The 13,078-nt window shown below is 41.1% G+C and overlaps 2 long non-coding RNA genes across 2 annotated transcripts; one reads left to right on the forward strand and one right to left on the reverse strand.

The window, feature by feature from the left end:
* Window positions 1–2,515, forward strand: LOC125386789. Its single transcript, XR_007227182.1, has 2 exons — window positions 1–667; window positions 1,935–2,515. It is a non-coding gene; the product is annotated as an uncharacterized LOC125386789 (long non-coding RNA).
* A 4,804-nt stretch (window positions 2,516–7,319) lies between these two features.
* On the reverse strand, window positions 7,320–9,323 carry LOC125386786. Its single transcript, XR_007227178.1, has 2 exons — window positions 9,168–9,323; window positions 7,320–7,900 (listed from the first exon to the last, which is right to left on the reverse strand). It is a non-coding gene; the product is annotated as an uncharacterized LOC125386786 (long non-coding RNA).
* Window positions 9,324–13,078: the final 3,755 nt, after the last annotated feature.

Here is a 13,078-nt window from a genome sequence, read left to right on the forward strand (position 1 = left end):
TATATAATATATTGTCTATCGCATTACGAGAGTATGTGGTTATTGATAGTGGCTCTTAATATTTATTGCGTAACTGCAGAATCTGATGGACCGTAATTGCTCCGGAACATAATTGTGACTAACTTCTTAATGACTGACTGTTGTTGTAGGCGACAACTCCTGTTTATAATAAAACTACCATGGGATAATTGCCTCGTGACGGTTTATTCCCACGAGAACGCGTAGTTTCGGCACGTAGTTATCTCTGCGGACGCTACAGTCTTCGCTTCTGCTGATTTCCTTCCCAAGTGTGTTACGGTTTCATCCACCTGCTGATACGATCTCCCAACGAGCGTTGCAGTTTTACGTTTTGCTGATAATGAGTCGAACTCTTCTCGGCACGTGGTTATCTCTGCTCGCGGTGATACTCGACCCTTTGGCGCGTCGCAGCTGCTTCCCTCTGCTGACTTTACCTGAGAACATCATCGTCCCTCAGCTCCCATTCGCTGCTTACTGCACTGTGTACTGTGGTGGGGAGAGCGCGCGCAAGGCAGAGCGCATCAGCGGACGTCTTAATGTTACGCCAACTCTGAACCGCGCAACACCTATCCCTACGTAGTCTTCGATACAGCGAAGTATCTCTACGAAATTTCTTGAAGTGTTTAACGATTCGTAACGAGTATTTTACGTGAGTTTCTTTATTATTTTATTGAAAACGGCGCAATGTGGATTTTACTGATCGCGGTGTGCACGTTTCGTGAATTCCGGTTATTTTTCTTATCGCTTTATTAATCCTATCTTATCCATGGTGGCATATTGTGAAATTTATTGATCGCAGCGCGCATTGTAATGTAAAGTGCAATCTTATGGGGATATACGTTGAAACCTGTTGCTTTTCCGCTCGAATAAGGGATATCCTGTCAACTAAGCACTCTTTTTACTCTGTTTTGATGCCGAATGCATCTCATGGAAGTTTTGCACGAAGTGCGCGCATATCTGTAAAATGCAATTTCTTGGAGAATTTCGTTGAAATCTTCTTGTCGCGTCTCGCGCTGAACACGAGCCGAAACTTGAGACAGAGTAAGAATATGTCATAACTCGCGAATGATGCGAGACACTACTCTGGGGATAATAGAATTAGGTAAAGAACGTTTAGGGGAATAAAGACGCAAAACGTTCAGATATTTTCACTTTTTACAATATTAATCTACAACCAAAATTCAAATAATATGATGGGGGAAATTCGCGAACTGCCAACATCCGAACACCGTATAATAATAAGAAACGGGAATTATAGAAACCTGTCAATTGCAACACGCTCAGATACTTTTACTATGTATTAATTTGCCAATCAAAATTAAAAAGATACTATCAGGAAAACTCGCGAAACGGCAACGCGTGGGCACCGAATATAATAATGAACGGAAACTGCAAACGCCTGTCAATTACAATGTAACGTATTAATCTAGAACTGAAGTTGAAACAATAAGTAACGATCGTGTGAAAAAACTGATCGCAGCTTACGGAACTTGCAGATGATACATGGAATAGGGAGATGGGAATGCAACAAGTACGTGAAACTAATTGAAACTCGTGAAATACGCGTGCCATAAGCAGTTAATTACGTAACATGCCACTTTGGATAAATAGGAGTAACAGAACAACGAGCCTGTGAAAGACCAACGAGAAGTCGCGAAATGTGCGCGCCGAGATCAATCAACTATAAAACATGCCACTTTGAGTTAGGGAGAAACGATAAGACAACGAATATGAAAACCCCAATTGAAACTCAGGAAGTGTGCGCGCTGCAATCAGTAAATTCCACAATATGTCACCATAAATAAATTGAAAGTAGTTCATAATCGCAATAGACAATGACGGATCGACAAACGGGCAAACTAAGGACAACGAATACACGAACGTGCAAATAATACGAAATTTTTCTATCTTTACAGAATGTGCATCAACCTTTGCAACAGGGAAGAAGTACAAGCAAATTATGGTCTTTTGAATATGATAATTCCAAGACAACTGACACGCCAAGTTGACCGGCCTAGATATTATTGTTTGATACGAGTCGCACCTGCCTACCGCACCAACGACTATTCACTTTGTGGATTTTGCTACAGAAATTTACTTATGATGGAAGCGGACGTACGGATGTACGAAGAAGCAAATTATCATAGCATTTGCGGAGTCTCAGGCCGCGCACGTGTCCTTCGTTGCGACTCATGCGAAAAACGAATAGGACGGCTAATACCCGCAGACGAGTGTCGGCTGTGCGCCGAGCAGTTGCCTATACTGACTACAAATCAGATAAATTCGTTAGCTCAGGGGAAATTAGTACGCATTGATTATCATCCGTGATAACAATTTTTTTGCTGTCACATAATCGGAACTATGTACGGAACTGTTGCGATTCTTTCAACCGCACGCGGATCAGAGGTTACAGCAGCGAATGATCGTTTATAATATTTTCTTCTTATTATATTATTAATATTCTTGTTATTATAAATAAACTATATTATTAATATTCGTTCTTTTTATAATTATTTAATTCCACAAATTAACGTATAAGGAAGCAAGAATGTATGTTTCAAATCAACTGATTACTTACGTCGGTGTTGTCTGCTGAAACCAACCTGGCTTCGCATATCATGCCCAAGGACGAGCAAGTGATTTCCTGCTAATAGTGAGAGGAGAAATTCGAAAACCCGTAAGTGTCGTCTGCTATTGATGGCACCGTAACTCGTTGTGATTCTTTCAACCGTAGCAAAGTCAAAGGTTACAAGAGCGAACGATTGTTTATGGATACAGAAATAATATAGCCTTTATAACTATATATAACAGCTACAACAAATAGTTTTTTGATATCCTATTTTATCTAAAAAATATTTTGTTATAAAACTGCAATCGCATTGTGAATAAAGCTACTTTAAAAATTGTTAAAACTTTATTTCTTTATTTTTTCGAGAGAAAGGGCCGTTTGCGATGAGTACAATATGTAATGGAAGTTCGCCACCTCCAGAGAGACAGCTTCCCTTTTGGAACTTTAGGGAAACTCCTTAATACTGTAATATAGATTCTACCATAGCCGTAATTAAGCAATTGTAGTCATTCAATCGGACTTTATTTGTTAGAGATTTATGATGGTGGGCTTGGGCTCGAGGCGACAACCAGTCACCGAACGTAGCCGCGGTCAAGGGATGATCGTTTTGTCGAACAAAGACATGGAGTAATTCTATAGCTATAGGGGCGTGAAACAAATCTTCATTTGGAATAGACGTTGTCGTTATGCAATAGAGAGTATATTTACTAGTACAAGTATGAGTATCATAGAGTTTAACAAGTAACCGCGGTAATTAGATACTCGAGATGATAATGACAACGATCCTAGGTTCAATAACGAATCCGCGGTCAACGGGATGAAAGATGTACGTTATCACAAAGTCCAAGTCTAACTCTTTTTTTAACAAAACGTGAAATATTCACTGATCGTAAAGACGATACTCTTTTCGTCGATGTGATCGCACGAGAGAATGACTTTCCGTCACGATGATGCTGCAAGAGGAAAATTATGATGGGGTGTGTTTAAGGACACGAGATCATCAGATTCGTCGAGAAAAGCCTTCGTTCGGAAAGTGAGGGAAATGGACGCTCCTGTTAATCGATTAATTTCGAGAGCTATAGGATTACTCCATCCCTATGTTAGGTAAAAACGTTTATCCCGTGACCGCGGCTACGTTCAGTGACTTGTCGCTTCGAGCCCAAGCTCACTATCACAAATATCCGACAACTATAATCGAGTTAAATCATAGAGACTAATATAGTGGGGGTTTTCCGAAGAACTCCAAAGGGAAGGCCTCAGTGTCCTATCATCTCCGATATATATATATAGACTACAGAATCGATCCCTGAATTATCCCAAGATTTACGACCTTACATATATATATATATATATATAATTCAGGGATCGCTTATGTAGTCTGAAAATCGAGTTTTTTATTATAAAGTAATTAGATAAAATACAAAAATAAAGAACAATTAATATCCGTCTATAACAATAAATAACAATAATTATATAAACGAGAAATAACAAATTTTGTACAATGTTTACCTGAAAATCGAGAATCGATTTTCAACGTCCTGAGCTACCGATCTTTCTTCTTCAGTCTTTAAAATCTTAAATAACTATTCTGTAACCTTGTCTGTCTCTAATGTAACTCTCTGTCCGTCCGTTTGGGAAAATGCGTGCCTCTCAAAAATGGTTGTGCGTAAAACAAAAGAGGATCGCTCTGTCCGTGAAACAACGTTACGTCGCGATTGTTTACTTTTATTATGTACGTTTTTTCGCCTCTTTGCGTTACCTTACGCGGCCCGTCGTAAGGCGGTTGTAAAGGGCCTCTAATCGCGTCATGTCGTAAAAATTCATATGGCGAAGATTCCAACTCGCGAAAAATGAATATTTTCTTTTCGCCATGTCGTATAACAGGCTGTGGCATGACTTTCTCCATCCGTTCTTTTAGCCGGTTCGCGTATTCCCGCTGGTATTGGCCCGCTGCTTGTTTGGCAAAAAGAACTCCGCCGGCAATTGTATACCAGTACCGTAGATCATCTCGGCAGCCGTTGCGTTTAGGTCGTCCTTTATCGCGGTTTTAATGCCTAACAGAACGATCGGCAGAATTTCAACCCAGTTGCTCGTGTCGTGACACTTGATTGCCGCTTTCAGTTGTCTATGCAGGCGCTCTACCATCCCATTAGACGCGGGATGATAGGCCGTCGTGCGTAAATGTTTGATGCCGAGCAACCGGCATAATTCCTCAAACAGTCGCGATTCAAATTGGCGTCCTTGGTCGATCATTATCTTTAAGGATACGCCGAAACGAGCTATCCATGTAGAAAGCAGGGCAGAAGCAACGGTTGGCGCTTCCATGTTGGCGATAGGAACGGCTTCGGGCCAACGCGAAAAACGGTCGATACACATTAGACAATATCGATAGCCTTGCGAATACTGCATTTCGATAATGTCTACGTGTATATGCTTGAACCGGTCTGCTAACGCTTTGAACGTTCCGAATGGTGAAGATACGTGCCTGGTGACTTTATTACGTTGCCATGGGAGGCAATACCTCGTCCAAGTTTCTCGCGCGGCGGACAAAGCTTCAACAGTAGCCGATTTAATCGCGCGAGTAAACGAGGCCAAAGCTCGCGATCGTGTGAAAGTCGACGATGAAAAGAAACGGGATAAAGAAAGAATGAAAAAAAGGAAGGAATAATGACGAGAGTGGAACAGGGAAGCGTCGTATCGACGAGGATCACTTTCAGGCTCGCCGGAGGAGCTGGCGGAATTTATGCGCATTCCGTTTCCAATGCTGACGAATATATTTTTTCTGATTTTGTTGCAGCGACAGCGGCCGAGGCAGTAGCAGCCGCGTCCGATAGCTGGAGACTTCTGCATGAACGGTGATATCTGCCTGTTTTTCGAGACCGTAGATGAACCAACATGCACGTGAGCGAGCATCGATCGGTATTGCTTCTGCTCAATTGACCGTTATCGCGTTCCGAACAAACAACGCGTCGTGCCCCCATCTACCCTCGCTCTTTCTCTATTTAATATTTCGTTAACGAACGACGAGAGCAGCCCACCGTTGTTATCCACGATCCGCCGGATTATCAGACCTATCGACCCGTAAGAGGTAATCGCGGGTAAACGAGTCATGTTCCAACATCCACGTGGTTCCTCGCCTATCGGCAACACGCTACCGCTCCAAAATATTGAAACAAACGACTGCGAAACGCTTCTTCCGTGTTCCCTTCTTCCCTCCTTCGTCCGCAAGAGGGAAATACAAGCCAGCCGAAATTGAGTTTCACTTCTTGTTATCCTCTTTTCTCCGAACACCTACGGCCGCCGGGACGGTGCAGCGAATGAGATTGCGAAGAGGTCGGGGGAGATTTCGCGGCATGTTTGTTACCGATTTCGTGCAGCTCGCCAGACACGTCGAGTCTACTGACCTTTCGACCACTCGCGCTTCCACTTTTTCCGTACCATTGGCACTCCAATTGCAATCGAACCTTTTCCTTCTTTTTCCGTCGCCCTCAACTTCCATCTCTTCTTTTCCACATCCATTAAAGAAAATACTTTATTCTCGTTTCTCTAATATTCTATTCTCTCCAACTCTGCCACCCCCATCGTTTCCTTTTTCTTTATCTATCCACCTTCTCCTCTGCGTCCTCACTCGTTAGCGGAAAAAGGGAAGCTGTCTCTCTGGAGGCGGCGGACTTTCGCTAATCAAACTGTTTGCCCGTCGCAGGAATTAGAACGGTCATCCGCGTCTGCAATTTCGGTTATTTACTGCTTAAACAGTTTTTCCGCCCCATTCTGCTCCCTTCGAAATACCAGACGGCGATGGATGCCTTTGCAACATTATACCTTGCAACATTTTCTTAATTCTATAAATTTTTCTTCGGCTAGCTTTTTAATTATTATATCTATGTATATAATTGTATTTTATATTATTGTATCATTTTACATTATATTATCCCCTTGTCGTCTTCTCATACGCCTACCACGTACGTAAGCGTTCGCGATCATAGTCACGCACGCCTTCTTCCGCGTAACTACTCGACTGAAGGACCGCCGACAGATTGATGGTCGATAAACTATTTAGATTAAGTCGACTCCCGTTTGTTATTTTCGACAGAAGACGAACAACTGAATAAATTAGTTTCGAAAACTTGTTGTTGCTTTCTAAAGCGCAACGCTGTTTTTAATATCTCAAACTGTTGTGTTCTTCGAATTCCAATTTGTTAGTATAACCGAACGAGTAACGTTAACTAGCGTATCAGTGCGATTGGTAAATAAATTCCATTACATATTGTACTCATCGCAAACGGCCCTTTCTCTCGAAAAAATAAAGAAATAAAGTTTTAATAATTTTTAAAGTAGCTTTATTCACAATGCGATTACAGTTTTATAACAAAATATTTTTTAGATAAAATAGGATATCAAAAAACTATTTGTTGTAGCTGTTATATATAGTTATAAAGGCTATATTATTTCTGTATCCATAAACAATCGTTCGCTCTTGTAACCTTTGACTCTGCTACGGTTGAAAGGATCACAACGAGTTACGGATCCATTAATAGCAGACGACACTTACGGGTTTTCGCATTTCTCCTCTCACTATTAGCAGGAAATCACTTGCTCGTCCTTGGGCATGATATGCGAAGCCAGGTTGGTTTCAGCAGACAACACCGACGTAAGTAATCAGTTGGTTTGAAACATACATTCTTGCTTCCTTATAGGTTAATTTGTGGAATTAAATAATTATAAAAAGAACGAATATTAATAATATAGTTTATTTATAATAACAAGAATATTAATAATATAATAAGAAGAAAATATTATAAACGATCATTCGCTGCTGTAACCTTTGATCCGCGTGCGGTTGAAAGAATCGCAACAGTTCCGTACATAGTTCCGGTTATGTGACGGCAAAAAAATTGTTATCACGGATGATAATCAATGCGTACTAATTTCCCCTGAGCTAACGAATTTATCTGATTTGTAGTCAGTATAGGCAACTGCTCGGCGCACAGCCGACACTCGTCTGCGGGTATTAGCCGTCCTATTCGTTTTTCGCATGAGTCGCAACGAAGGACACGTGCGCGGCCTGAGACTCCGCAAATGCTATGATAATTTGCTTCTTCGTACATCCTTACGTCCGCTTTCATCATAAGTAAATTTCTGTAACAAAATCCACAAAGTGAATAGTCGTTGGTGCGGTAGGCAGGTGCGACTCGTATCAAACAATAATATCTAGGTCGGTCAACTTGGCGTGTCAGTTGTCTTGGAATTATCATATTCAAAAGACCATAATTTGCTTGTACTTCTTCCCTGTTGCAAAGGTTGATGCACATTCTGTAAAGATAGAAAAATTTCGTATTATTTGCACGTTCGTGTATTCGTTGTCCTTAGTTTGCCCGTTTGTCGATCCGTCATTGTCTATTGCGATTATGAACTACTTTCAATTTATTTATGGTGACATATTGTGGAATTTACTGATTGCAGCGCGCACACTTCCTGAGTTTCAATTGGGGTTTTCATATTCGTTGTCTTATCGTTTCTCCCTAACTCAAAGTGGCATGTTTTATAGTTGATTGATCTCGGCGCGCACATTTCGCGACTTCTCGTTGGTCTTTCACAGGCTCGTTGTTCTGTTACTCCTATTTATACAAAGTGGCATGTTACGTAATTAACTGCTTATGGCACGCGTATTTCACGAGATTCAATTAGTTTCACGTACTTGTTGCTTTCCCATCTCCCTATTCCATGTATCATCTGCAAGTTCCGTAAGCTGCGATCAGTTTCTTCACACGATCGTTACTTATTGTTTCAACTTCAGTTCTAGATTAATACGTTACATTGTAATTGACAGGCGTTTGCAGTTTCCGTTCATTATTATATTCGGTGCCCACGCGTTGCCGTTTCGCGAGTTTTCCTGATAGTATCTTTTTAATTTTGATTGGCAAATTAATACATAGTAAAAGTATCTGAGCGTGTTGCAATTGACAGGTTTCTATAATTCCCGTTTCTTATTATTATACGGTGTTCGGATGTTGGCAGTTCGCGAATTTCCACCATCATGTTATTTGAATTTTGGTTGTAGATTAATATTGTAAAAAGTGAAGATATCAGAACGTTTTGCGTCTTTATTCCCCTCAACGTTCTTTGCCTAATTCTATTATCCCCAGAGTAGTGTCTCGCATCATTCGCGAGTTATGACGAATTCTTACTCTGTCTCAAGTTACGGCTCGTGTTGAGCGCGAGACGCGACAAGAAGATTTCAACGAAATTCTCCAAGAAATTGCATTTTACAGATATGTGCGCACTTCGTGCAAAACATCCATGCGATGCATTCGGCATCGAAACAGAGTAAAAAGAGTGCTTAGTTGACAGGATATCCCTTATTCGAGCGGAAAAGCAACAGGTTTCAACGTATATCCCCATAAGATTGCACTTTACATTACAATGCGCGCTGCGATCAATAAATTTCACAATATGCCACCATGGATAAGATAGGATTAATAAAGCGATAAGAAAAATAACCGGAATTCACGAAACGTGCACACCGCGATCAGTAAAATCCACATTGCGTCGTTTTCAATAAATTAATAAAGAAACTCACGTAAAATACTCGTTACGAATCGTTAAACACTTCAAGAAATTTCGTAGAGATACTTCGTTGTATCGAAGACTACGTAGGGATAGGTGTTGCGCGGTTCAGAGTTGGCGTAACATTAAGACGTCCGCTGATGCGCTCTGCCTTGCGCGCGCTCTCCCCACCACAGTACAAAGTGCAGTAAACAGCGAATGGGAGCTGAGGGACGATGATGTTCTCAGGTAAAGCCAGCAGAGGGAAGCAGCTGCGACGCGCCAAAGGGTCGAGTATCACCGCGAGCAGAGATAACCACGTGCCGAGAAGAGTTCGACTCATTATCAGCAAAACGTAAAACTGCAACGCTCGTTGGGAGATCGTATCAGCAGGTGGATGAAACCGTAACACACTTGGGAAGGAAATCAGCAGAAGCGAAGACTGTAGCGTCCGCAGAGATAACTACGTGCCGAAACTACGCGTTCTCGTGGGAATAAACCGTCACGAGGCAATTATCCCATGGTAGTTTTATTATAAACAGGAGTTGTCGCCTACAACAACAGTCAGTCATTAAGAAGTTAGTCACAATTATGTTCCGGAGCAATTACGGTCCATCAGATTCTGCAGTTACGCAATAAATATTAAGAGCCACTATCAATAACCACATACTCTCGTAATGCGATAGACAATATATTATATACAGGGTGGTTGGCAACTGCAGGATGGTGGTACAAGCGGAAAGGGGGTGATTCTACTCGAAAAAAGAAGTCGAAAATATAGAATAACAATTTTTCGTTTGAGGCTTTGTTTTCGAGAAAATCGACTTTGAATGTTCGCTCGGTACGCGTGCACTTTATCACGTCTCGTTATAACGGATCTCCCTGTAGATCGTTGTCTCGATGGATATTATTGCAGTTTAAGTTTGTTTCTGCCGTAACGGAAAATTAGGAATACATAATGAAATAATATGAAGTAATCATAAAGTTTATTACTACAAAAATTGCTGAAAATGTTGCCCATTCTGCCGAACACATACTTCTGTTCTTCTAATTAAATTTCTATGAACACTTTCAAAGTCGATTTTCTCGAAAACAAAGCCTCAAACGAAAAATTTTTATTCTATATTTTCGACTTCTTTCTTCGCGTAGAATCACTCCCTTTCCGCTTTTACCACCAGTTACCAACCACCCTGTATATGGATATATATATATATATACATGTGTATTGTAGTATCGCGAGGAAAAAACCTGGTTAGAAACAAACCAAAACATTGTCGTCTGACCTTCGGCTGTTGGTTTACATAAGAGAAAAACCTATTGACTAAAGTCACCTAGTCCTTGCGGCACGAAAACAGGACCGGATTAGGAAAAGGACAAAATAACGTTGATCGAGAAGTGAGATCGTTTTATCGAGAGGTCAGAGTTAGTCGAGAAGCGGAGGAGTAGATTTGTAGAGTTGAAAGAGTCAGCGGAGTTGCCTGAGTTGCTAGCGTTGTTGTGAGATTGTGTTGTTAGAGTTATAGAGTTGCGAGAGTGATTTGAGTAGAATAAGATTTTTGCGTTTAGTTCAAGTTGAACATTTATCGTTCTCTGTAAAATAAACCTCTGTTATTTTTATTTATCTTAAATAAATAGCATTAGGAGAATTTTACAAATCTAAATTATCCTAATCCTATCCTTTCCGATACTACATTTTGGGGGCTCGTCCGGGATTGAAATCAGACCGAGAACGACACGTTTTACGGAACTACTCGTGCTGAAAAGAAAAGAGTTGAAAATGGCAAATTGTGAAGAAGAACAGTTTTCAAGTGAGGAAAATCCAACGCTGGAAGAATTAAGAAACAAGCTTGCACAGTTAAATCTACCAATATCTGGTGCAAGGACAGTGTTGGTTGCCAGGCTAAGTCGAGCATATAGTACTGGACAACCAAGTACTAAAGAGCCAGCAAACGGTAAAAAGACCACGGAGAAGCAAGGTTCAGGGGCAATACCAAAAATTAAGCGTGATCGAGACGAAGACGAAGATCTCGAGAAGCTTAGGACAAAAGAATTAAGAGAACGTCTTGCTAGTATGGGGCTAGAGACGAGAGGAAGAAGGCTGAACTACGTGTGAGACTACAGGCGGCGATGGAAGAAGAGAATACGTCGTCGGAAGAAGATAGCGGCGACGAAAGCGAAACTGAAGACGACGAAGGAGACGAAAGAATAAGCAAAAGGAACGTGCGAGGTGTATATCAGAAACCTGACAAATTCCGTAGGAAAATACGTAGGTATACAACAGTAAGTTTTCAGGATGTCCAAGACGCCTTAGAAGTTTTTACAGGCGAAAACAACGAAAATATTAATCAATGGTTCGAGGCGTTCGAAGAAACTGCAAGCATATGTAGGTGGAAAAGAACAAAAGGTACTTTATGCAAAAAAGTTGATGAACGGATCGGCAAAGATAATTGTGAATTATGAGTGCCATGCTAGAACTTGGTGCGAGTTAAAAGAAGGTCTGATAAGGGAGTTTTCGAACAAATTTAACATTTGGCAGATACACCGCAAACTGCAGGAAACAAAAAAAAAAAAAAAAGAGAAAGAGACGACGAAGGATGTACAGCGTACATGTACCGAATGCTTGGTATAGCCAGTCAAATGAATATGGAAGAAGCAGCAAAGATAAGGTACATCATAGATGGAATAAGAGACAAAGAAGTCAATAAAACAATATTGTACGGGGCTAAATCAATAAAAGAGCTAAAAGAAAATCTTATCATCTATGAGGAACAAAAATCCCGTATAGCAGAGTCAACTATGAGACCGGTGAGAGCTAAGGACAATGGAAGATACAAGCAGTCGGAAGATGTAGCGAAGTATAAAAGGTGTTATAATTGCGGTGATGAAGAACACGTGTGTGCAGAGTGTCCGAACAAGTCGAGGGGACCTAAATGTTTCAAGTGTAGAGAATACGGATACATTGCATCGAGGTGCGACAATCTGAGCGAGTCCATTAAAGAGGTTGGTAGTGTGTTTCGATTGTTACCGACGAAGCGTGGTAAAGACGTGAAGATCGGAAATTTCGAACTGAGCGCGCTGGTAGACACCGGTAGCGAGTTAACCTTGATGCGGTATAATCAGTATGTAAGAATCGGAGCGCCCAAATTAAGTCGAGACATTATTGAATTTCACAGTATCGGGTCTAAAAGAAATTTTACGCTCGGGAAATTTCCGACGGATATTATTATAGACGGTGAATTGTATCATATAACGATACACGTAGTTTCGAACACTGCGATGCAACACTCGTTGTTGATAGGTACAGACTTCCTGGATACCGTCGAGATAAACATGAAGAGGGGAGATATCTCCATTAGTAGAATAAAAAACGAGAATTCCGATGGGTTTCCAGAGGTCCTTAAAGTATACATAGAGACGGGAGCGCGTGAGGTAGATCTATCTCGTGTCGAGAACGTGCAACACAAGCAGGCAGTTGTAGTTCCCACGAGTGCTTGTCTCAAGGACACCGTCGTAATGAACAAAATTTCGTTAGATGAATCGGTTGCGACAAACATAACCGCAATAGCGTCGGGTGGAAACGAGACGGACGGTTGCGATGAAGTTTTTGTAGGATGCACCGAGCATCGCGCGAATTGTAGAGTTGTACAAACAAATTCTGTCGCGAGTTCTAAGAAACGAACCAAAAGCGAGAATGAGGCGGCTGCAAGAGAATTTGAGGTAGTGCGTAGACGAGCTATCAATCCGACCTCTTGTCGGCGAAGGGCGTTCAACTTATTACCAACTTACAAGGGCGTTATTTTGAAAATATAAATTCGATTTGAAATATATATTCGTTCGAAATATAAATTCTGATTTCCTGATATAATAATTAATAATAGCAAATATCTACAAACAACTATTCGCTGTTGTAACCTTCGACCCTGCTGCGGTTGAAAGAATCGCAAC

The sequence above is a fragment of the Bombus terrestris genome, chromosome 17 (assembly GCF_910591885.1).
Source record: "Bombus terrestris chromosome 17, iyBomTerr1.2, whole genome shotgun sequence".
NCBI classification, from domain to species: domain Eukaryota; kingdom Metazoa; phylum Arthropoda; class Insecta; order Hymenoptera; family Apidae; genus Bombus; species Bombus terrestris.